Below are 24438 nucleotides of genomic sequence, written 5' to 3' on the forward strand. Positions count from 1 at the left end.
CAGCTTTATTCACCTCTGTTCCCCATCTCCTTCTCTTTACACAAACTCTGCACTAACTGGCTTCTCTTTCAGCACTCTGCTATCTTGGCTGCCTCTCCTCTGCAATGCTAATGGCAGGAACTGAGAGTATGCCCCCAGTCTGCCTCATTTTATAGTGTAGAAACTAAAACCTTTAAGTCAATATACAAATAAGGAAGTCTCTGATACAAAGTCACTTATCTGAGGCATCAATGGGATTCTTCATAAGAGTGCACCACCCCACATCATGCAACAGTCAAGAGTGTGGTGAAAAGATCAGTTTTGAGAAGATCTTAGTATTGAAAGGGTGGGAAAGGCTTGGTCTTAAAACTAAGCCTTAGGCTAGGGGTCCCCAAACTATGGCCCACGGGCTACATGCGGCCCCCTTAGGCCATTTATCCGGCCCCCGCCGCACTTCTGGAAGGGTACCTCTTTCATTGGTGATCAGTGAGAGGAGCATAGTTCCCATTGAAATACTGGTCAGTTTGTTGATTTAAATTTACTTGTTATTTATTTTAAATATTGTATTTGTTCCCGTTTTGTTTTTTTACTTTAAAATAAGATATGTGCAGTGTGCATAGGAATTTGTTCATAGTTTTTTTTTAATAGTCCGGCCCTCCAACGGTCTGAGGGACAGTGAACTGGCCCCCTGTGTAAAAAGTTTGGGGACCCCTGCCTTAGGCTATAAGGACCTTGCCTGCCTATAGCCTATCTCTCACATCCAATGCAAACTAAAATATAAGTGAGCAAACATATATAACATATTTACAAACTTATTTGACTAACTGTTCTTAGATGTTCTTAGATGCCTGTTCTTAGATGCTGAATGGGAGATAAAATTTATGTTAAGTATTAGAAAAATTTTGGAAAGAGAGCAGGAGTTACAGAGAGAAAGTCATGATCTGATTGCAAAAAGGGCCTGGACATAGGGGACTTCAGAACGCATTTTGTTTCACAGACAGAATGCCATTTCAGGCTATTGGGAAAAATTGTACTGTTCATTTTGATACCAAGCTGTATTACACTAAAAAATAAGGTGCTTTGCCTTAGGTCTTGTGCAAGACTAAGCACTTGAAGGTTTTTATTAAGAGGCAACCCAAAGGGGTTGTCTTGGGGATAGTGGACTGAGTGTCCCCATGATGTGGTGGGTGAGTGTCTAGTGATCTTGTAAATCCAGTAACCACGGGCACCATCACAGCCATCTGACCTGTGCAGGTTTGCATTAGATTCAGATAGATGGTAATGAAACAGCAGAGCCAAGAACTGGTGGGCCATTAGCTTTAATCCTAGCTTGCACCCAGCGGGCAAGTAAAAACACACACTGGGCTCCAAAACCCACTCATTCAGTGTTCACAAAGCTACTGACTTATTCGAGTTTCCTAGAATCAAAGGTTTCTAGTTCACTAGCCTTATTCATCTCTGTTCCCCATCTCCATCTCTCTGCACAAACTCTGCACAAACTGGCTTCTCCTTCAGCATTCTGCCATCTTGGCTGCTTCTCCTCACCTCCACGTGGCCTTTTTCTGCCCTCCTACAGCATGGGCTCCTCCTAGAACATAATCACTCTTCTCTCTAATGCTAATCTCAGGAACTGAGAAAGAGCAAGCTGCTGGACTGCCCCATTTAATACGGTAGAAATCAAAACCCTTAATCCAATATACAAACAAGGAAGTCTCTGATACAAAGTCACTTAGGGTGGGAAAGGTTTAGACTTAAAATTAAGCCTTAGGGTATAACAACCCTGCCTGCTTACAGCCTGTCCCCCACACCCAATGCAAACTATAAGAGAGCAAACCTATATATCATATTTACAAACTTATTTGATCAACAAAAGGTTTTGATTTCTACACTATAAAATGTGGCAGACTGGGAGCTTGCTCTATCTTGATTCTTAGATTGGAATTAGAGAGAAGAGCAGCGAAAGGCCACGTGGAGGAGAGGAGAAGCAGCCAAGATAGAGGAGTGCTGAAGGAGAAGCCAGTTTGTGTGGAGTTTGTGTAGAGAGGAGATGGGGAACAGAGATGAATAAGGCTGATGAGGTACAAACCTTTGATCCTAGGAAAACTCAGATAAGTCAGTGGCTTTGGGAGCCCTGAATGAAAAGGGAAGTGTTTTTCCACTTGTGTATTTCTTGCCAACTGGGTGCAAGCTAGGATTAAAGCTAATGGCCCACCAGTTCTTGTGGACAAGTCCTGCCAGGGGTAAGGACGACAGAGACACAAAGACCCGACTCTGGGGATCAGGTTCAGTGATGCAGGTCCACTTTATTCGGGAAGTAAGCTAGCTTATATACACAGATTCAGCCTATAGGATGTTACAGTGTGTCCTTCATAGCCAATGGCTGAAAAGATCAGGGAGCTGTGTGGTTGGCGCTAAGTCACTTCCTTATAGTGGGCAAGCTTCCTTCCTGGGTATGCCCAGGAGGCTTCTGGGAGCTGGAGTATTCTCACAGCATTGCATCAGCCACAGCTGCTAGGAATGCGCTCTGTGCTCCACCCACAAGTTCTTGGCTTCGTAGCTTCATTACTGTCTGTCTGAATCAAATGTGAAACTGCATGGGCCAGGTGGCTATGATGGTGGCCATGGCTACTGGCTTTCCAACCCACAATAGCTCTTTTAAGTTTAAATCAAAATTGAACTAAAGATATACAGAAATTTCATATATACCTTTTTTCTTCAGCCATAGGTAGCTTTTCTTTACCAACATCCACCACCAGAGTGGTGCATTTGTTAAAATTGATAAACCTATATCAATACATCATTATTCCTTTGTGTCTATTATGAATTGTTTTCTTTATTTTTATCTTTGATGTAATATGGGTGTCATATTTTCCTTACATGTTTGGTAGATTTTATTTGTGAAATAATATTTAACTAGAAATTTTTGGTATGTATATGGAAAGAATTTTTTTTTTAGGTGAGAAGAGAGGAGATATTGAGGCAGACTCCCTCATGTGCCCTAGTCAGGATTTATCAGGCAACCCCATCTGTGTCCAATGCTCAAGTACCAAGTTATTTTTAGCACCTGAGGTTGTCATGTTCTGACCAACCAAGCTATCTTTAGTGCCCAGAGCCACACTCAAGCCAATCAAGCTACTAGCTGTGGGAGGGCAAGAGGGAGAAAAGGAGAGAGAGAAGCAGATGGTTGTTTCTTGTGCCCTGACAGGGAATCAAACTGGGACATCCATATGCCAGGCCAAAACTATATCCACTGAGCCACTGGCCAGAGCCAGGATTTTAATAATAGATTAAATTTTTTTAATGGACGTTAGACTATTTAGATTTTAAATTACTCCTTCTGTAAATTTTGTTAAGTTTTTCCCAAAGGTATTTGTTATATATATATATATATATATATATATATATATATTCAAATTAATTGGTAAAAATTGTTTATAATATCTTTTTAATAGATGCAGAATCTTATAATTTAAGTGCCTGACATTAGGCTTTTTATTGCTGAGGTATCTGTGTGGAAGGAGGGGCAGGCCCCCTCTTGGCTTAGAGGGAAGAAACAAAAAGAATATAAGGGAATGGAGCCAGCTGGGGTAACTGAGTCAGCCAGTGATAAATTATCTGTATCCCATAGTTACAATACAAAGCAAGAAGAGCAAGATCTGTATGTAACTATGGCCAGTGATCTAGAAACCTGTTCCCCCTTGTTTACCCCACCAAAACTTTCTCTCCCTTCTTCTTGAGTCCTAGGAAACCTTAAACAAAGAAATCACATGCCCATTGCTTAGATACTGAAAAGATATATAACCTATAAGAAAATCAACTTTGGGAGCCCCTATTTTGGAGCTACAAACTCCACATGCTCCATTGGCTTTAATAAATCCTACTTCCTTCATCAAGTTGTCTGGGCATTTTTGTCCTCCTTTGATTCCTGCAATATCTTTTTCAAAACATATCATTTTAATAAACACATTGTGAGCTGTATGAGACAGCTAATAGTAAAACAACCAGATAAAGAACTAGCCCTCCTTATTCATGAAGTTTTCATTTCAGAAAACCTGGGTGACCTAGATAACTGACTGACAACTTAAGTGTTCTTGCCACCACTTTCCCATGCCCTAATTTCTGCTTTTATGTTTCAAATTAGCTAACAATGAAAGAACCCACTAAGCCCCAAATCCCTTATTCTTGGGCCCTAATAAAGGCAAAACCCCAGTCTTCTCTTTCTCTCTCTTTCTTTCTCCCCACCTCTCTTTTTCTTTCTCTCTCTCTCTCATGCCACCCCTTGCACACTCACAGCTGTGATACTTCTTGTGGCCGTATAGCATGCCATGTACTCTCTAGGACCCGAGTGATAAATCTTGTTCCTCAAAGTTCCCTGATGATTTTTGCTGAAGTGCATCTTGCAATCATAGTAAGAACCAAGAGGGCCCAATTCTATGGGGCTTGCTAGGTGTAATAAAGCCTAGGTGAGTGCCTCAGAATTTCTAAAGGATTATCATCAATAGGCTCGGACTGACAGAACAGATATATTGTGACAGTGGTAATAGGCATTTTCTCTCTTTTTTACTGGTCTATCTTACTAGAAGTTAATCAATTTTATGAATCTTATGAAATAATAAACAGCCTATTATAATGTTATCTATTTAATATTTTTAATTTCATTAATTTATACTCATTTTTATTATTTTCTTATGTTGAAGGGTTGATTTGATATTTTGTTCTACACTCTTAGATATAACATTAAATTATTCATTTTCAGCTTTTCTTAAAACAGTGATACCTTGAGATACAAACAGACCAACATACGAGTTTTTTTTAAGATATGAGCTGCAACTCGGTCCATATTTTTGTTCGAGATCCGAAAGAAATTCCAAGATAGGAGTCTTGATTCTGGAAGCTGCTGCTAGTTGGCGTATTGGCTCATGGGTCCAGTATCGGCAGTTTGATATATGAGTTGACTGACTTATGAGCTCGGTTACAGAACGAATTAAATTTGTATCTCAAGGTACCACTGTATATATTTATTTTATAATATATTAACTTGAAGTTATATACTTCCAAATTATTATAATTTAGCTGCATCTTGCAATTTTCACATGTCACATATGTATTATTATTCAGTTCAATAAAATTTATATCTCCCTGTGTGCCTTCTTCTTTATCCTGTTGATAACTGAGAAGCACACTGCTAATTTCCAAATGGTTAAATGCTTTTTATTTACATGTTAGTGTTTTTCTCTGTTTTAATTCCAAAGTGATTATAGAATATACTTTAAATGACTTTACTTTTGAAAATTTATTGACAACACATGCTTTGTGACTCAAGTTATAGTTATTACCAGTAAATATTCCATATGCACTAAAATAATATGCGTTCTGTTAATGTTATCTATCTATTAAGCTATCTATCATCTATCTATAATTAACCAGTTTTATGAGTGTGCAGAACATGGGTCCCCAATACTTAAAATGGTCCCAACACTTGGTTTATTACTTTGCTGTCACCAGCTTGAAATTCTTAGTCACTCTGAACAATGGGCTTTGCATTTTTATCTTGCACTGTGACACACACATTATGTATCCAGTCCTATAATTAGCCATGTTTGATAATTGCATTATTGTTGTTTTATAACCATGCTGTATACAGAGGATTCAGATAATATCTTCTTCCTCCAGTGGGGATTCACCAATTTCTTCACTAGACAAAGAATCAGAGGTAATTTTATTTACTTCATAAGGAATTGAGGTCAGTTAAGGTTGGATTGAATGTTTTTCTAATAAGCCAATATTGTTTAAAGAAACACTAATCTCTTTATGATTCTCCTTATATTTATAACAAATTTTTTCATCTTATTTTATATGATACTAAAGTTTAAAAATAGAAATGAGCCCTCACTTTATGGGATTTTATTTTAATGATTACATAGGAATCCCTATGATAATGGGTCCTCTTTCTGTGTCTAGAAATGATGAATTTTGTTCTTGTCATCTTGGTTTACTCTTTAATCCTTCTCTGCATTCACTTCCATCTTCTCTTTTGGAATTAGGTATCTTTGCTTCAAATAAGTAGCAACTCATCTATTTTTTTATTCATTTTTTTCTTGTGAAAATTAATGTTGGAAACCAATTCTAACACAATTGATAGTTGCAGGTCCAGGGCCCCTTATCAAAACCTCAATTAGCCAGGAGAAAATTTAAGCAATTTGGCTTCAGGTCAGTTTTCATAGCTTTCCTCCCATCATTTATCTAAACACACTGTTGCTAAGAAATCAACCATCACATTAACCCAGAATTTCAAGTCAAGGCTAACCTAGCTCCCTGTCAATGCTAATTACCTTGATAACATTGTTTACTAACCCTATAAAGCAGAGGTCCCCAAACTTTTTACACAGAGGGCCAGTTCACTGTCCCTCAGACCGTTGGAGGGCCAGACTATAAAAAAAACTATGAACAAATCCCTATGCACACTGCACATATCTTATTTTAAAGTAAAAAACCAAAACGGGAACAAATACAATATTTAAAATAAAGAACAAGTAAATTTAAATAAACAAACTGACCAGTATTTCAATGGGAACTATACTCCTCTCACTGACCACCAATGAAAGAGGTGCCCCTTCCGGAAGTGCAGTGGGGGTCAGATAAATGGCCTCAGGGGGCCGCATGCGGCCCGTGGGCCATAGTTTGGGGACCCCTGCTATAAAGGTTTGATTCCAATGGTGGGATTTAAATAATTTAACAACTGGTTCCCTGCCCTAAAGACTATTTTAAGCATTAAATAAATAATATACCAAAAGGTAGCTTATTATTTTATGCATTTAATACTTAAATAAAAACAATAAAAGATGTACACAAAACTAAATTATGTTATAAGAAAAAGTTTTAAAATATTAATGAAAATATATTAAATAATATATGACAAAAAACAATAAAACTGTTATTTAAGATATTTCCATATTGCTTCTTGATTGGTGTCCTCAGTTGCAATTTTTTTCACCTATGGATGGAATGAACATTCCTACAGGTGCTTAGAATACACTGTTGAGCAGATGGATGTTAAAAAGAGTAAGGAATGTAAGTCTGTGAATTTCATATTGGGCTGCTGCCCAGGTGCCCACCTTTGAGAGAACCCTGATTACAAATGCCATTTTGCCTGGCCTGTGGTGGCACGGTGGATAAAAAGTTGACCTGGAATGATTAAGCTGCTAATTAGAAACCCTGGGCTTGCTGCAGCAAGGCACATACAGGAAGCAACTACAAGTTGATGCTTTCTGGTCCTGCCTCCACCCCTTTCTCACTTTCTTTCTTTCTCTCGCTCTTCTCTCTAAAATGAGTAAATAAATTTTTTTTAAAAAGAGTTTCATTTTAACATATGGTCACTGAACTCAACAAAAAATTAGACATTGGTTCTGCTAAACAAATGTGAACGGATGAATCCCACCTGTAAAGCCAGTTGCCACGGCCACCATCACAGCCACCTGACCCATGTAGGTTCGCATTGGATTCGGACAGTCGGTAAAGAAACAATGGAGCCAAAAACTGATGGGCCATCATTTTAATCCTAGCTTGCACATGGCGGGCAAGTAAAAACACACACTGAGCTCCAAAACCCACTCACATTCAGTGCTCACAAAGCTACTGACTTATCCGAGTTTCCTAGAATCAAAGGTTTCTAGCTCACCAGACTTTATTTACCTCTGTTCCTCATCTCCTTTCTTCTCCCTGCACAAACTCTGCACAAACTGGCTTCTCACTCAACACTCTGCCATCTTGGCTGCCTCTCCTGGCCTCCTCCACATGGCCTTCTCTGCTCTCCTCTCTAATGCTAATTTCAGGAACTAAGAGCAAGCTCCTGTTCTGCCCCATTTTATAGTGTAGAAATCAAAACCTTTAATCCAATATACAAAATAAGGAAGTCTCTAATACAATGTCACTTACCTGAGGCATGATGGGATTGCACCACCCCACATCAAAAAGGGTGGGAAAGGCTTAGTCCTAAAACCAAGCCCCAGGCTACAAGGATCCTGCCCACAGCCCGCCCCCAACACACATTAATATCACGTGGGCGATGGCTTCCACGTGGGCAGTGCCATTTTAAACAAAGTGAGCATAAAATATTTTATCTGCCCAACACCACCACTACTTATATCACAAAGGAAAATAAGTAATGAAAGAAATGTGTTTCAGAAGAGGCATTAATGTGTCATTACAATCATGTCAGAAAAATTATTATCATATCATAGTGTATCAACTATAATTATTTTTCTTTTACAGGAATAAGACCTAAGGGCTTTGTGATTATTTTACTGTTTAAAATACCACTTTGTGTTTCAGAAGTTAGAGGTATCAGGAGCCTTTATAGTGTTAGATCTCTGACAGAAATTTTGCTGACATAAATATATATGCTCTATAAATGTACCAAGGCAAAATTATGGATGTTAACTATGTTAACAGGTAGTAGTGATATATTTTATTCATGAAGTCACAAATTAAAATTCCATGTACTAAAAGAAAAGCTTTTGGGAGCATTAGTCAACTGGAAAATCTTATCTTTGAAATAAATACTCTTTGCAGTTAATCAACTGTAATTATTTTACTGTGAATTATAAACTAGTATTATCTAGAATTCTGAAATCTGATGGAAGATGCATTTATTTAGCAAGGAAAAACACATTACCATAATAACATCTAAAGGGAAACTTGCTTGGCCCACAGTTGAACATCTTTTGTCGATTTGGGACTTGCTTAATGGTTAGTAAGTGATGTAACTCCCAAAGGAATACTTTTCTTTCATTTTTTTTTACATATCTTTCTTATCACAAAGTTAGTGAACATCACTAGCAGTTTAGGAAAGCCACAAAAGTAACAATTATGAGAAATAACCAGCCTAAATAGAAAGATAAGACACTTTCTTTACCTTTGGTTACTACTGTAAAAACTGCTTTCCACTCAATAAACCATGAAATTTGTAAAACAGATCCATGCATAAGGGTTGACATTCCACTTTCTCTCCACAAAATGTTTGCTTTAAGTTCTGCCTTTAGCTTTTTATAAAATAAGTTTAAAAAATAGTTTTCCACCAATAACACCTTTGTACATAGAAAGCAGATGTCAATTCTAGTTTACCACATTAGTCAGTTTATTTCAGGAATACAGGAGGAATTTTAAAGACAGAAAACCTTAAAATTTGATTCTAACAAACAAATATTAGAAACATAAATTTGTTTTATAATGTTTATAATGATTTTCTACAAATTTTTTCTCATAATTGAATTATATATGTGTATATAATTTATATGTGTGTGCCTATTTGTTATATAGATATATATAATTTTGTGACTTCACAGACAATGACATGTTCATAAACAAATGTAGAAATAATACTTTTTTTGTCGTTTTTATACAACTATGCCCCCAAAAGTACAAATTAACAAAAACAAAAATGCCAAAGCATTATAATGCAATTTAACTACTTTAGTTTATCAGGAAATAAAACTTTTTTATATGAGAAATAAATCACTGACAAGGTTTAGAGTAGAGTGTCATTGTGCCAGTTTCTATAGTATATCAATCTGTTTTTCTGTTTTGACTTTATCTATTAACAAGAATTTATATAACCACATTGTAGGATATAAAATTAATACTGTCAAGCCTTCATATTTAGTAAAATACTCTTAAGACAACTATTGCTACTTTAAGTATGTGCCATTTAATAACTTTAAAGCTATCCAGTACACTAATGCTAAAATATCAGTTAAACCTTACTTAAGTTAATACTTACTTCTAAAGCTGGTGGTTGCAGTCATGCAGATTCACATTGAATTCAGGCAGATGGTAAAGCAACTGTGGAGCTGGAAAATACTGAGCCATGCCAATTTATTGGAGGCTCACAAAGACAGGCAAGCCAAAAGAAGAAAGAAAAAAGAAAAAGAAAAAGAAAACCTGCTTTTCACAGTGGAGGGCAAGGGATTAGGAAACCAACTGCACTTCTCAGAGGCAGAGGCAGGGTTGATCTGATCTCATTGCCCGAGGGAAAGCACTTATAGTCATACAAAAGTGCTGTCATGTGCTCCTGCAATAATTGAACAAAGGGCTTGCAGCCAGTAAACCTGCAAGCAAGCCTAACACAGCTGTTTTACCCACATTCCACCCCAGTAGGGATGCTTGCCTCACAATCTAATTGACAGGCATCTTTCGTCATGGTCCCTGTGTAAGGATTGAGGTACATTGCATAAATAGAAACAGTACAAACTACAGTAACAAAGTTACCAAAGCATAAACAATGGGAAAAATAAAAGTGTTGTCACCTGCATCATCAGGAGAGGCATTATTTCCACTCTGGCAGAACATAAGCCAGAGTTTTGTCCACAGACAACACAGTAGCTGGTACCAGAGGCTTCCCAAGGCAGCATACCAACCCTTGTTGGCCTGTACACCAGGATCTTCTGGTACTATGTGTAGTAAAATGGGAGAATTCATTATTGCCCATAAAGAAATTACAAAGTGCCCTTTATAATGCTGTCTTCGTGAGCACTCAAGGGATAATACACTTCTATCTTAGGCAGCCAGGTGCTGGTTGCCCAGGGAGTTAACAGAAGGTCTACCTCTCACCCCTATGGTGCCAACAAAGTTAGCCATTGTATGTGGGGGCCTCTGCAGTCCAGGGCTATGCCCATTAAAGATGTTGGCCTTTAAGGAAGGCTTTTGTGGCAGGCAGGAGAATGTTGCCCTGCTATCCCAAGTCCACCTTGAGTAAAATGTTCTTGGTGTGTTTCTACAACTGGATGGGAGCAGTTGCCTAGTGCAGAAGGGCCTCCACTGGAGATGGACTCCTGCCCCACATTGAGGTCTCTCATTCAAAATCCAATGTACCATTCACAAGTGGTATATTCATCTAGAAAGGGAACTGGTGCCCCCCTCTTGTTGTAGTGCCTGCTTTAAGAGTTCATTATACCACTCAATAATAACAGCAGCCTGTGCGTGATAGAGAACATGATACTTCCAGTCCAACACCAGCTGTTGAGCTCATTGCTTCACCATAAAACCAATGAAATAGATACCATTGTCACTTTCTTTCTTTTTTTTTTTTTTTTTTTGTATTTTTCCAAAGTTAGAAGTGGGGAGGCAGTCAGACAGACTCTCGCATGCTCCCAATCAGGATCCACCTGGCATGCCCACCAGGGGGTGATGCTCTCCTTATCTGGGACGCTGCTCTGTTACAGCTGGAGCCATTCTAATGCCTGAGGCAGAGGCCATGGAGCCATCCTCAGCACCCTGGCCAACTTTGCTCCAATGGTTTTTTGGCTGCAGGAGGGAAAGAGAAAGATGCAGAGGAAGGAGAGGGGGAAGGGGGAAGAAGCAGATGGGCACTTATTTTGTGTGCCCTGATCGGGAATTGAACCTGGGACTTTCACACACTGGGCCGAAACTCTTCCACTGAGCCAACCAACCAGGGCACCATTGTCACTTTCAAGGACCAGTGGCTACCCATGTGCAGCACTCAAGTGGTCCAGAGCCTATATGACTGCCCTTTGGTCAGGGTTATGGTGGGGTAAGCAACAAGCAGACCAGCAGCAGTATCTACACAGGTGACTGCATGCTGGTACCCATCCAACTTTGGTAATGGTCCAATGATGTCTATCTGCCACCGTGTCAGTTGAACATGACTTCTCTGGATCTGACCAGGTGATGCTAGTTTTCTCTGAGGGTGCTTCTTGGAACACACTGCACATTGCTTATAAGCTGCAAGTACCCCCACATAAGACACAGGCAAGTTCCATGCCTTAACTGTAGCCCACATAGTTTTCTGTCCCATATGGAGAAGACACTGGTGGAGCCACTGCACCATATCACCTGCAGGCATAGTCTCCAACCATTGTACCCTTGCCAAGGTGTCTGCCTCATCATTCCCAGAATAGGCTAGATGGGCATACCCCATGACATGATATACTATCACCTGCTTCTGGTGCCCTATTTCCCATAAATCCTGCCACATGACCTGACCACATACTGAATGGTTCATTACCATCCACTGGTTAATGTGCCAAGTAGCATATTAATTCAAACAGTCAGTCCACAACAGACAGCCCAGCAGTAAATCATCAGAGGTGAATGTTCATTATGGGCAACTAGCCATAAGGCTCTTAATTATGCTCATTGTCTACTTTGACCTGGTACTTACACTACTCACAAAAATTAGGGGATATTTTATTGCTTCATATTCATTTTGAGATATCCTCTAATTTTTGTGAGCAGTGTATGTCAATACAAATAGTCTTAGTGCCCTGGATGGAAGGCTATGGCCATCCATTTGGCAGGTTAGCCCTTACTGGAACCATAAGTATACCAGGCATCCTCAGGGATGGACATTCACCCCTCCTGGTAGGGACTGATTTCAGGTTTTACATCCTGAGCCCTAGTTGCACCAGACTTTGAAGTCACATAGGTGACTGGACCCAAGACTTCCTGTAGTTCTGCCCTCAACAGGTTGGTGCTAAGAGCACAGCATTGTTGCAAGTATGTACCCCACTTGGCCAGAGTGGAGGTTTGGGCCATACCACTATGTGGTTTTGTTGTAAAGTACTCAATCCACAATTCCACAGGTTTTTGTAGAGACACCAAGTCTAGATGAGTTTTGAAAAGTTTTATTAATGAAGGAAATTTATTAAATATGCCAGCTGCATATAGTTTACACAGGGCAGTCCTAAATCGTGTGTATCTATAATATTCTAGGGGCTGGTTATATACCCTTAATTATACATGGGCAGAGGAAAAGCCTGACATCATAGCATAAGCTTATAACCTTTGTTTTCTCCTATACAGGTTTGGAGAAAGAATGATGGGGGGGATGGGACACAATTCATTAGCAAGTTTATAACATCTGTCTATATGATTCATAAAAGATGCTTCTACACATTAAAACTTACAAGGCAACACAATGGTAAAAATGTCACTTTACATTATTAAAATACATTCCTATGTTTTCTAGTGTTCAGTTGCTATTCCTTTGTCCAGAGATACATACATTAACTACATGCTTTCAGGAGAGAAGAGGTCGTTTCCATGGGGACAAATGCCTGTAAATGGCCCATTAATATAAGAAAAGGTTTAATTTACTCTTTCTCTCCCTGCACCTGGCTAGCTATTCACTTGCTTTCTTACAGGTGTGTGTGTGTGTGTGTGTGGGGGGGGGGGGTCAGAGAATTCAAATCTCCTTCCCCTCTGCATTTACAATACAATGTTATCAGCCATACTGGTTTTATGCTAATCACACAAGCATATAAATCCCATCTACAAAATCTCTCTGTGCCTAGCCAAAATTAATAAAATGTTCTTTAAGTTTCCTAAAATATTAATATTAATTCTGTAACTTTTGATACCTTACAACAGTTTGGTCACCCAATCTCTCACTCATCCTGCAACAGGGTATGTTGTCTTGACTATAACTGGTGTTATGGTCATAATACTTTCAGTGGCCAGAAGGGCAGCATACACAGCTGCCAACTGCTTCACCACTATGAGTAATGGATTTTAGCGCCTTTCCACAACTGGGACCAAAACCCAACAGGTTGCCATGAGCACTCTGTCTGTTGCCACAAGCACCATCCAACCCCCCTTGAGGTTACATGGGTATCAATCTCACAGGGTCTGGTATGATCAAACACATTCAAGGCCTGTGCCACCTTGACAGCTTTCTTAGCTGCTGCTAATGCATCTTGTGCTTGCTCAGTCCAATCCCAGTAAACCCCCTTTCAAATAAGGTTATATAGGGGGTGCAGTAACTGAGCCAAATGGGGTAGAAATGATTACCAATACCCCAATAGGCCTAGGAATTCCTGTAACTGTTTTACCATTGTGGTCACAGGGTATGCTTGGATTATATTTATAACTGCATCAGGGATAACTTTTGTCTTAACTGATGGGACAACTTCCAAGGACTTAACAAATAATCAAGGTCCTTGTAATTTGCCCTCATTGACTGCCCAGCCACATACTTTCAAATGAGATAGCTGGATAGGGACTGCTTGCTCCAATTCTGGAAGAGAGTCACTAGTTAACATAATATTATTGATATAATGGTACATACAAACTGCCTCTGGTTGTTTCCATTTAGCCAGGTCAGCAGCCACCAAACAATGGCACAAGGTGGGGCTATGCAAATAGCCCTGGGGTAATACTGTAAACTTTACAGTGTAAAAGTACCTTTGTCTCCCTTCCCAAATGAAGGCAAATTGGTTTTGACTCTCTGCAGCTATATAATAGAGAAAAAGGTGTTAGCCAAATCTGCTACAAAGTGGTATTTTCCCAACTCATGGCTCAGCAGATCTATCAGGTTAGCTATCTAGGGAACAGCAGCATGCAAAGAGGGAACAATTTTATGAACTTCTTTATAATCTACTGTCATTCATCAGGTTCTGTCAGGGTTACACATAGGCCATACCAAGGCTGTGTGTGCACCAGCAGAATGATCCCCACATTTTCTAGTTTGAGAATTTTCTCTGTGATTGTTTCATAACTGCCTTGCAGATGGTACTGCTTTGTGCTAGTCATATGCTTGGGAACAGGTAATTTGAAGGGGGAATGTGTTGCATGACCCTGCAAGCCTGCCTTCAGGACTCAGACCTACAAGCAGAACTCCCTGGCTGTGATTTCCAACCACAGTCCTTGTAAGACATTTACTGCCAAAATATATTCAGGAATAAGAGATACATATACATTATATGGCTTAGGAGGCAAGGCAGTCTTCCCATCTGCAATGGAATAGTTATTGGCTTCACTCAAACAGTTTGGCCCCCATAACTGTTAATGGCTACTGGGGTCCCAGCAAAACACTTAGGGTTCCCATAGAGGAAAAAACATTCTACACTAGTATTTACCAAGGCCAACACCCATTGTACATTAGAAGGGGACCAGTGGATTATCAGTTTTATGTGAGGCTTTCAGTCCCTGCCCATCCCTGTTAGAAAGGTCCTTCAGTCTTCCCCCTATTTGAACTGGAACAATGGGTCTTAGGAATTCTCCTCCCCCTCAGCTCTCTCCATCATATATTTTGTAACTGTGCTACCTGTGCACCAACTGTTTTATTGGTAGCTTCTGGGGCCTTTTGTCTCAGTGGCTGGAACTTCTGTTCTGGTTTAAGCTGCTACCAAATCTCCAAAAGAACTTTATTAGACTTGCTACCTAATTTTTTTCATCTGCCCCAGCCACAATCAAATCTTCCCACATATGTGTTGGGTAACCTTTACAGGCCCATTTTCCTTGTTCACTGGGGGGACTGCATGGACAACAGCCCTCATTGCTTTATGATCCCAAGCTGCCTCCATCTCCCGCAAATTTGCTACCATCTGCATAACTATGTTGATGAGCTGCCCCACAGAGGAGCACAAGGTAGCCATTAATGGCACGAAAAGGGATTATGGGGCAGTGTAGAGAATGAGATCTCTCATCCCTGCTGTAAACACTTCCTCATCTGGTCACAGGATCTGGGATTGAAAGCAGTATTCTTCATGACAATTTCTTGAAGGCCCTTTGCGAGCTCACTATAGCACTGCCTTTGACTCACTGCCCTTGGCAAATCTGCAGCATTCTGCCAGACTATAAAATGGCAGTCATCACCCATTCGAGTAGAATATGGTTTCCTGGGTTGTCATGACCATTCTGAAGATGCTGCCTTAAGGAGGAGTGCATGATAATGGCAGCCAATTTTTCTATCTCTGTTCTGGAAAGCATGATGCCATTCACTCCTATGTCCCAGAGCTTTAGCAAACAGACTACCAGGTACTCAGTAGATTTCTTCCCAAATTGTGCCCCTAACTCCATCTGCTCTGCCAGCGTGTAGGGCTGGACCACAGAATGCTCCACTATTTGTAGAGGGAGCTGTAGCTGTCCCTAAAGGACTATTTTTCTATTTGGTTTTCACCTTCTGGGTGACAACTGGCTGGGCTCTGAATCTGTGGACAGCAGCTTCAAACTGAACCTCCCCATCCTCAGTAGAGGAGAAGTTAAAAATGCCTGCTTCTACCAATTCAGAGCCACTCTGCTGGCACAAATGCTGTTCCTTCATTAGCAATTATTTTAGCTCCTGTGGCTGCCAGCTCTCAGCCTGAAGCTGAGACTCGAGCTCTTGATCCCACAGTTGTTTCTTCACCAACTGTCAGTGCCAGAGTTCCACTCCCCAGGAAAACTGGAGTTTACAAAGCTATAACAGAGATTACATCAGTTCCAGGCACTGTTAGTGTTCAGGTTGCATCTCACAATGCATCTTTTTAGAGTGGTATGACTCCTTCTTCAGTGTTCACTTCAGTTCAAGCTGTTGATGGTTCTCAACCTATAGCCTGATCTGCAGTTCTTGGACCTGCAGCTCTTTTTCCAGTAACCATTCTAACTCATTCTCTTGTTGCCACTCAGTCTGCAGCTCACACTGGAGCTTTTGATCTCAGGCAGCTTCTTGCACAGAACTCCTGGTTTTCTCTTGCAGGGTTTGAAAAAACATCCAGCCCACAGCTCCTAAAATAAGAGCCAGGGAAAACCATACACTGGAGAGCAACAACCACTCCTCTACATCACTTCTCATGTCAGTGGCTCCATACCAATCTGACTCAAATTTTGTTGGCTGCACCAGATATAAGGCTGGTGGTTGTGGCCAGGCAGATCTGCATTGAATTCAGGCAGATGGTAAAGAAACTCTGGAACCAGATAATGGCAAGTCATACCAGTTTATTGGAGGCTTGCAAAGACAAGCAAGCCAAAAGAAGAAAGAAAAGAAAGAAAAAATAAAACAAAGAGAAAGGACAACCTGCTCTTTGCAGTGAGGGGCAAGGGATCAGAAAAACTGCACCCCTCAGTGGCAGGGCATAATCTGATCTCATTGCCCCTGAGGGGAAGCACTTATATCCTTAAAATAGTACTGTGATGTGCTCCTGCACTAACTGCACAAAGGGCTTGCAGCCAGTAAACCTGCAAGTAAGCCTAATATGGCTGTTTTCCTCACACTAATTCAATTATTATTATTATTTTTTTTTAATTTAAGTTTTGTCTTTTTTATTTTTTTTTATTTTTGTGAAGCTGGAAATGGGGAGAGACAGTCAGACAGACTCCCGCATGCGCCCGACCAGGATCCACCCGGCACGTCCACCAGGGGCGATGCTCTGCCCCTCCGGGGGGTCGCTCTGCCGTGACCAGAGCCACTCTAGCGCCTGGGGTAGAGGCCAAGGAGCCATCCCCAGCGCCCGGGCCATCTTTGCTCCAATGGAGCCTTGGCTGCGGGAGGGGAAGAGAGAGACAGAGAGGAAGGAGGTGGGGGGGGTGGAGAAGCAAATGGGTGCTTCCCTATGTGCCCTGGCTGGGAATCGAACCCGGGTCCCCCGCACGCCAGGCCGACGCTCTACCGCCAGGCCAACCGGCGAGGGCCTCAATTATTTTTATACCATTCATTAAACAATATTACAACTTCATAGTATGTATTTGCAACTTTGTGCATAGAATATGTAAGCAAAGCCAAAAAATAGTATTTTTAAAGTGCCAACATAATATATATCATTGCTTTCATTTGATTTCTTACATTAAAATATACTCTGTGGCAAAATAGTTTCTCCAATTCTTTGTGCTACATAAAGTACCAAACAATTTGTTTGAATACTGTCAAAGATAAGCAACAATATAGGCACTATAGTAGTTAAAGTGTTAAAAACAGAAATTAATTCATAATACAGTGGTACCTTGACACATGAGCACTTTAAATCATGAGCAATTTGAGAGATGAGCAGACACTTGTGGGACTTTTTGCTTTAAGTCATGAGCATATATTTGAATCAGAAGTGTTGGGAAAATGAGTTTGTAAAATTTGTGTTTTTTGAGTTTGCTCACTTTTTTCCCTTTATTATTAATTTTAATGGAGTGACATTGATCAATCAGGGTACATATATTCAGAGAAAACATCTTCAGGTTATTTTGACATTTGATTATGTTGCATACCCATCACCCAGAGTCAAATTGTCTTCCATCACCTTCTATCTGGTTTCCTTTGTGCCCCTCACCTCTCCCCACCCTCACCCTCTCCCCCCCCCGTAACCATCATACCTTTGTCCATGTCCCTGAGTCTCATTTTTATGTCCAACCTATATATGGAATCTTATAGTTCTTAGTATTTTCTGATTTACTTATTTCACTCAGTATAATATTATCAAGGTCCATCCATGTTGTTGTAAATGATCCGATGTCATCATTTCTATAGCTGAGTAGTATTACATAGTATATATGTACCACATCTTCTTTAACCAGTCATCTATTGAAGGGCTTTTTGTTTGTTCCCATGTCTTGGCCACTGTGAACAATGCTGCAATGAACATGGGGCTGCATGTGTCTTTACATACCAGTGTTTTTGAGTTTTGGGGGTATATACTCAGTAGTGGAATTGCTGGGTCATATGGTAGTTCTATTTTCAATGTTTTGAGGAATCACCACACTTCCTTCCATAATGGTTGTACTACTTTACATTCCCACCAACAGTGGATGAGTGTTCCTTTTTCTCTACAGCCTCTCTAACACTTGTTATTACCTGTCTTGTGGAATTTCTAGCCAGAGCAATCAGCCAAAAAAAAAAAAAAAAGAAATAAAAGGCATTTATATTGGAAAAGAAGAAGTAAATGTTTCCCTTTTTGCAGATGATATAATCCTATACATCAAAAACACAAAAGACTCCACAAAAAGACTACTAGAAACAATAAACCAGCCCTGGCTGGCTTGCTCAGTGGTAGAACATCGGCCTGGCATGCAGGAGTCCTGGGTTCGATTCCCGGCCAGGGCACACAGGAGAAGTGCCCCTCTGCTTCTCTACCCCTCCCCCTCTCCTTCCCCTCTGTCTCTCTCTTCCCCTCCCACAGCCGAGGCTCAATTGGAGCAAAGTTTGCCCAGGCGCTGAGGACGGCTCTGTGGCCTCTGCCTCAGGGGCTAGAATGGTTCTGATTGCAGCAGAGCAATGCCCCAGATTGGCAGAGCATTGCCCCCTGGTGGGCATGCCGGGTGGATCCCAGTCGGGCGCATGCGGGAGTCTGTCTGACTGCTTCTCCCATTTCCAACTTCAGAAAAATACAAAATAAATAAATAAATAAATAAATAAACAATAAACCAATACAGTAAGGTCACAGGATACAAAATTAATATACAAAAGTCTATTACTTTCCTATATGCCAACAATGAAACATCATAAAATGAACTAAAAAAATAATAATACCCTTCATGGTTGCAACAACAAAAAAAATAAAATACCTAGGAATAAACATAATAAAGAATGTAAAGGATCTATATAATGAAAACTACAAAGCATTGTTAAGGGAAATAAAAAAAGATACAATGAAATGAAAGAAGATTCCTTGTTCTTGGATAGGAAGAATAAATATAGTCAAAATAACTATATTACCCAAAGTGATATACAAATTTAATGCAATTCATATCAAAATTCTAATGTCATTTTTTAAAGAAATGGAACAAAAAAATCATCAGGTTTATATGGAACTATAAAAAACCCCAAATAGCAAAAGCAATTCTAAGGAAAAAGAACAAAGCTGAGGGCATTATATAAGGTCTACCAGAAAGTTCTGTCTGTTTCTATCACAACAAGTTTCGACGTGTAAGCACATGTTTATTTGGTGCATGTGTGCCTCTCTATTTTTATCATTTAATATATACATACTGACATAGCAAATTAACTAAAACGAAGTTAATTCACGTTAGTCTTATGTGTGAAGCGATAGTGTACCCATGGCTACTGATAAAGTTCATTTACGCCACTGTAATTTTTACGAATTTCAACAAGGAAGAAATGCTACAGAAGCATGTCTGTCGCATCCACCATATTCCCCGGATTTAGCACCCTCCGATTATTACTTGTTTTTGTCCTTACAAAAGTTTTGAAGGGCAAAAAATTAAAAAACGAAGAAGATATCAAACAAGCACTGGTTCAATTTTTCGCATCAAAAGATAAAACATTTTTCAAAAATGAGATTTACAAATTACCCTCATGCTGGCAAGAAATCATTAATAATAATGGCAATTATATTATTTAATAAAGTTTACTGACGGTAAGAAAAATTTGTATTTTGTTTTATTCCAAAAATGGACAGAACTTTCTGGTAGACCTTATATTATAGAGCCACGACAATCAAAACAGCGTGATATTGGCAGAAGAAGAGTTTTTTCACTTTTATTGTTAAAAATGGCACTGGGAAGCCAAGTGTGTGCTTGCCTTCAGAGCAGGGCAGTTGATTGCAAATTTTGGATTATCTTCCTGCTTGGGAAGGGCCATTGTTATGCTAATGTAGCTAGAGGAAAGGTTTTTGTTTTTTTTTTAAATATTTATTTTTATTTTATTTATTCATTTTAGAAAGGAGAGAGAGAGGGAGAGAGAGAGAAACAGAGAGAGAGAAGGGGGAGGAGCAGGAAGCATCAACTCCCATATGTGCCTTGACCAGGCAAGCCCAGGGTTTCGAACCGGCAACCTCAGCATTTCCAGGTCGACGCTTTATCCACTGCGCCACCACAGGTCAGGCTAGAGGAGAGGTTTTGGAACCAGAAAAGTTTTTAAAAAAAGAGAAGGAGGGCCTGACCTGTGGTGGTGCACTGGATAAAGCCTTAACCTGGAATGCTGAGGTTGCCGGTTTGAAACCCTGGGCTTGCCTGGTCAAGGCACATATGGGAGTTGATGCTTTCTACTCCTCCCCACCTTCTCTCTCTCTCTCTCTCTTCTCTAAAATGAATAAATAAAATAAAAATAATTTAGAAAAAAGAGAAGGAGGAAGAGAAGAAGCCATGATGTCAGAGAGAATGCAGTGTGCTGAAGGAGGAGCTAAGATGGCAGGGTGCTGAAGGAGAAGCCAGTTTGTGCAGAGAGGAGAAGGGAGGAAATGTGCAGATGGGGAATCAGAGGTGACTGAGATTGGTGAGGACCTTTGATTCTAGGAAAAACTGGAGAAGATTCTCCTGGTTGTGGAATTGGAGAATGTGTAAGTGGCTTTGGGAGACCTGTGTGTAATTGCTCATTGGCCTGTATAAGTCTTGAACAAAGGAATGGCCCATCATTTTTTGGCTCCACTCTTTCTTTACTGTTTGCCTGAATCTAATGGGAACCTGCCTGTGTATGGCCATGATGGCAGCAACTACTGGCCATACATGTGAAGTAGTTTGTGGCAGGATTCTGATCAGATTGGTATGGAGCCAGCACCACCCTTGAGGGGTGCGGTAGAGGACGGGTTGTTGTTATGGTTCCTCATGGCTGTCCTTTTGGGGACCATGAGCTGGCTGATTTTTACAGCTCTGCTGAGAGAAAACCGAGAGCTCTGTGAAAGAGGCTGCCCAAGGTCTGCAAACCAAGGAGTGGAAGGAGTTTGAATGACTATAAGAGAAAGAGATGCAGATCCCGGAACTGGAGCAAGCACTGGAGAAGTAGGCCAACTGGGTTAGCGAGTTGTACCTGGAAATGGATCAGTCTCTGGAGAAGGAATTACAGGTTTGTGAAATGCAGTTTGCCCTAGAAGTTGTGGAGAGTTGGCAGCAGCAGGAGCCTGAACTGGAGCCATGCTTGCAGAGTGACTCTGAGTCTGTGGGAGAAGGTGTTTCCAGCTCCTCTTCTAAGGATGAGGAGACTGGGACTGAAGTTGCCATCTGAAGACTTCAGAAGGTAAAAGCCCTGCAGCAAAGAGTAGCTACTAAGGCCTTGGTTGGTTTGTTATGATTATAGAACATGAGGGTGGATGGCAGCATGCTCTCTAGAGCAAAGGTGGAAATATTGGCCACCACTGCCACATACTCCCCTTTGGAATAGCATCTTAAAAGCTTCCAGGATGGCAGATATGAGGGGGGAAGCCTGAAGTCCCATGTGCATGGACAGACTCTTCGACTGTGACCAGAGGGCGCACCAGCTGCCTTGTTGGATGGACATGTGGCTTTTGGACAATATGAGAGACACTGATAGAGGGGGAGCAGGTCTGGTTGAAATTGTATGACTTATGCTGTTGCTGTAATTTCTGTGATGTGCCTAATTCCTTGCAAAGGAATGCCTCTGGTGTGAATTGCAAAGTGAGCAAAAGGGGTGGAATGTTGGGCAAATGAGTGTAAAATTTGTGTTTTTTGAGTCTGCTCAATTTTATTGTTAAAAATGGTGCTGGGTAGCTGTCTGTGAAATTGCTAATTACCTTCTTGCTTGGGAAGGGCCACTGTTGTGCTATGTCTCTACCCCCTTTGCCAGCATCTTTGCCGTACCTTGAAGGTAAATAAACTTCATAAACCAGTTCTTTATATTCTCTCTTATTATGTATATGTGTGTGTATTTGTTACTTATAAAGTACTTTTTCTTATTTAAAAGCATATAAAACAAAAAATTTGTGTGGTTTTTTGGGGGCTGGAATGAATTAATTGCATTTCCATTAATTTAAATGGGGAAATTCAATTTGGCACATGAGCAAATTGAGTCACGAGCTCGGCCAAGAAACAAATTAAACTTGTGTGTCAAGGTACTACTGTATATTATTATACTAGAGAAAAGAGACCCATGAACAAACTGAACTTTGATTGAATAAAGGTAACTGTCATTTTAAGGGAAGAATGAAGGAATAGGGAGCTCAACAGAGTCAGGGATGTGAAAAATTATACAAAGCAGGAAGAGAGTCAAGTTGCCAGTGTAGGCAGTTAGCTAGTTATTAAGGAAGAAACAGGTATTTGGAAGGAGTAAAAATATTAAATAACAAGTATAAAATTATTAAATATAAAAATAAGATTATAAAATAAAAAATATTACCTGACCAGGCAGATGCACAGTGGTTAGAGCATCAGACTGAGACACAGAGGACCCAGGTTTGAAACCCTGAGGTAACCAGCTTGAGTGTGGGCTCATCCAATTTGAGTACAGAATCACCAGCTTGAGTGCGCAGTCGCTGGCTTAAGCGTGGGATCATAGACATGACCCTATGGTAACTGGCTTGAGCCCAAAGGTCACTGGCTTGAATCCTAAGGTCTCTGTCTTGAGCCCAAGGTTGCCGGCTTGAGCAAGGGGTCACTTGCTCTGCTATAGCCTCATGGTCAAGGCACATATGAGAAAGCAATCAATGAACAACTAAGAAGCCACAATGAAGAGGGAATGCTTCTTATCTCTCTCTCTTCCAATCTGTCTGTCCCTATCTGTCCCTCTCTCTGACTCTCTCTTTCTCTTAAAAAATAAATAAATAAATAATAAAAAAATAAAAATATTAATAAAAAGGAGGGTCTGTTTCAGTAGAAAACTGTAACATCTCAGCTAGCTTAATTTTGCTAGAAGTCTAAAAATACTAATAGGCTCAAATGCACATTTCAGGAATCCATTGTGTCCTCAAAGTTTGTTGTGCCTTAGCTTTCTAGATTCAGTCAGAGGAGGAATCGCCTCAAGGCACTCCTGGTAAATTGTAATTGGGGAGAGGTATTTCTTTGCTTGCACTTTAAGCATGCTCAGTGGAAGCCAGAATGGGGATCACAGCAGCTTCTCCATCTAGCTTAGAAGAGGGATCTGATTGGTTGGAAGGAAGATCTAGTGCAGGCCAGTCCTTCCCAGCCCAAATATATAAACAGATATCTGGCCCATTTCATAAGGAAATAAGCTAGACATGTTTGCAGTCATGCTGCATGGGCTGGAAGTCTGACTGTCCCCCAATAATAAGCTTTGAACAGCACCTGGACTGGTCTAAGCTTTAATAGGGGTTAAACCATGGTGCAGAAAATCTGGACTTTGATTTTTATGCTAGACTTACTGAAGGCTAGACTGACTTTTTCTTTGGTGGGACAGAGCTAGATAAAACATTGGGATTCTGTAGCAATCTTCTATTTGAACTCCAAATAAAACTTACAGGAAAAGCATAAGCTTCTTTAAGTGTAACTTTTATATCATGCTTTTTATATGATACTATACATGAACACCATCAGAACCAGCATTAGAACCAATATCAAGTTGGTCTATGTGAAACCAATTTGTGTTTTCTAACTGCTCATTTATAGAAATCGGGTTCTTCCCTTTCACAGAGACAGGGAGATGGGCCCCATATTCAGGTGCTGGCTGAAACAAGCAATAGACTCTCCACAGCCTTGAGTTTTCTCAGGTAAGCATTTTAAGGGGGACCAGGGTCATCTTAGAAAAGTGGTCTCTTGCTCTTAGAAACTGTTACTGTTTGTCCATGTCTTCATACAGCCTACTTGAGAAGAGAATTCAAAAGAGCCTACCTAGAGTTTGTTCAAAGAGAGAATCTTTGTTAATAAGATACAATATTGTATGATTTTTACTTAACATAAACATGATTGACAACATACAAATTTAGGCACATAATTGTGTAGCACTCCAGTTATAGACCATAAGTTATTGAACAGAATATGATAGTAATTTTTGTTAAAATATCATAGAAAAAAACAAAAAATTTAAATCCTTACAAATAATTCATGGAACTCAAA

This window comes from Saccopteryx bilineata, chromosome 9 (assembly GCF_036850765.1).
Source record: "Saccopteryx bilineata isolate mSacBil1 chromosome 9, mSacBil1_pri_phased_curated, whole genome shotgun sequence".
Lineage (NCBI taxonomy): Eukaryota > Metazoa > Chordata > Mammalia > Chiroptera > Emballonuridae > Saccopteryx > Saccopteryx bilineata.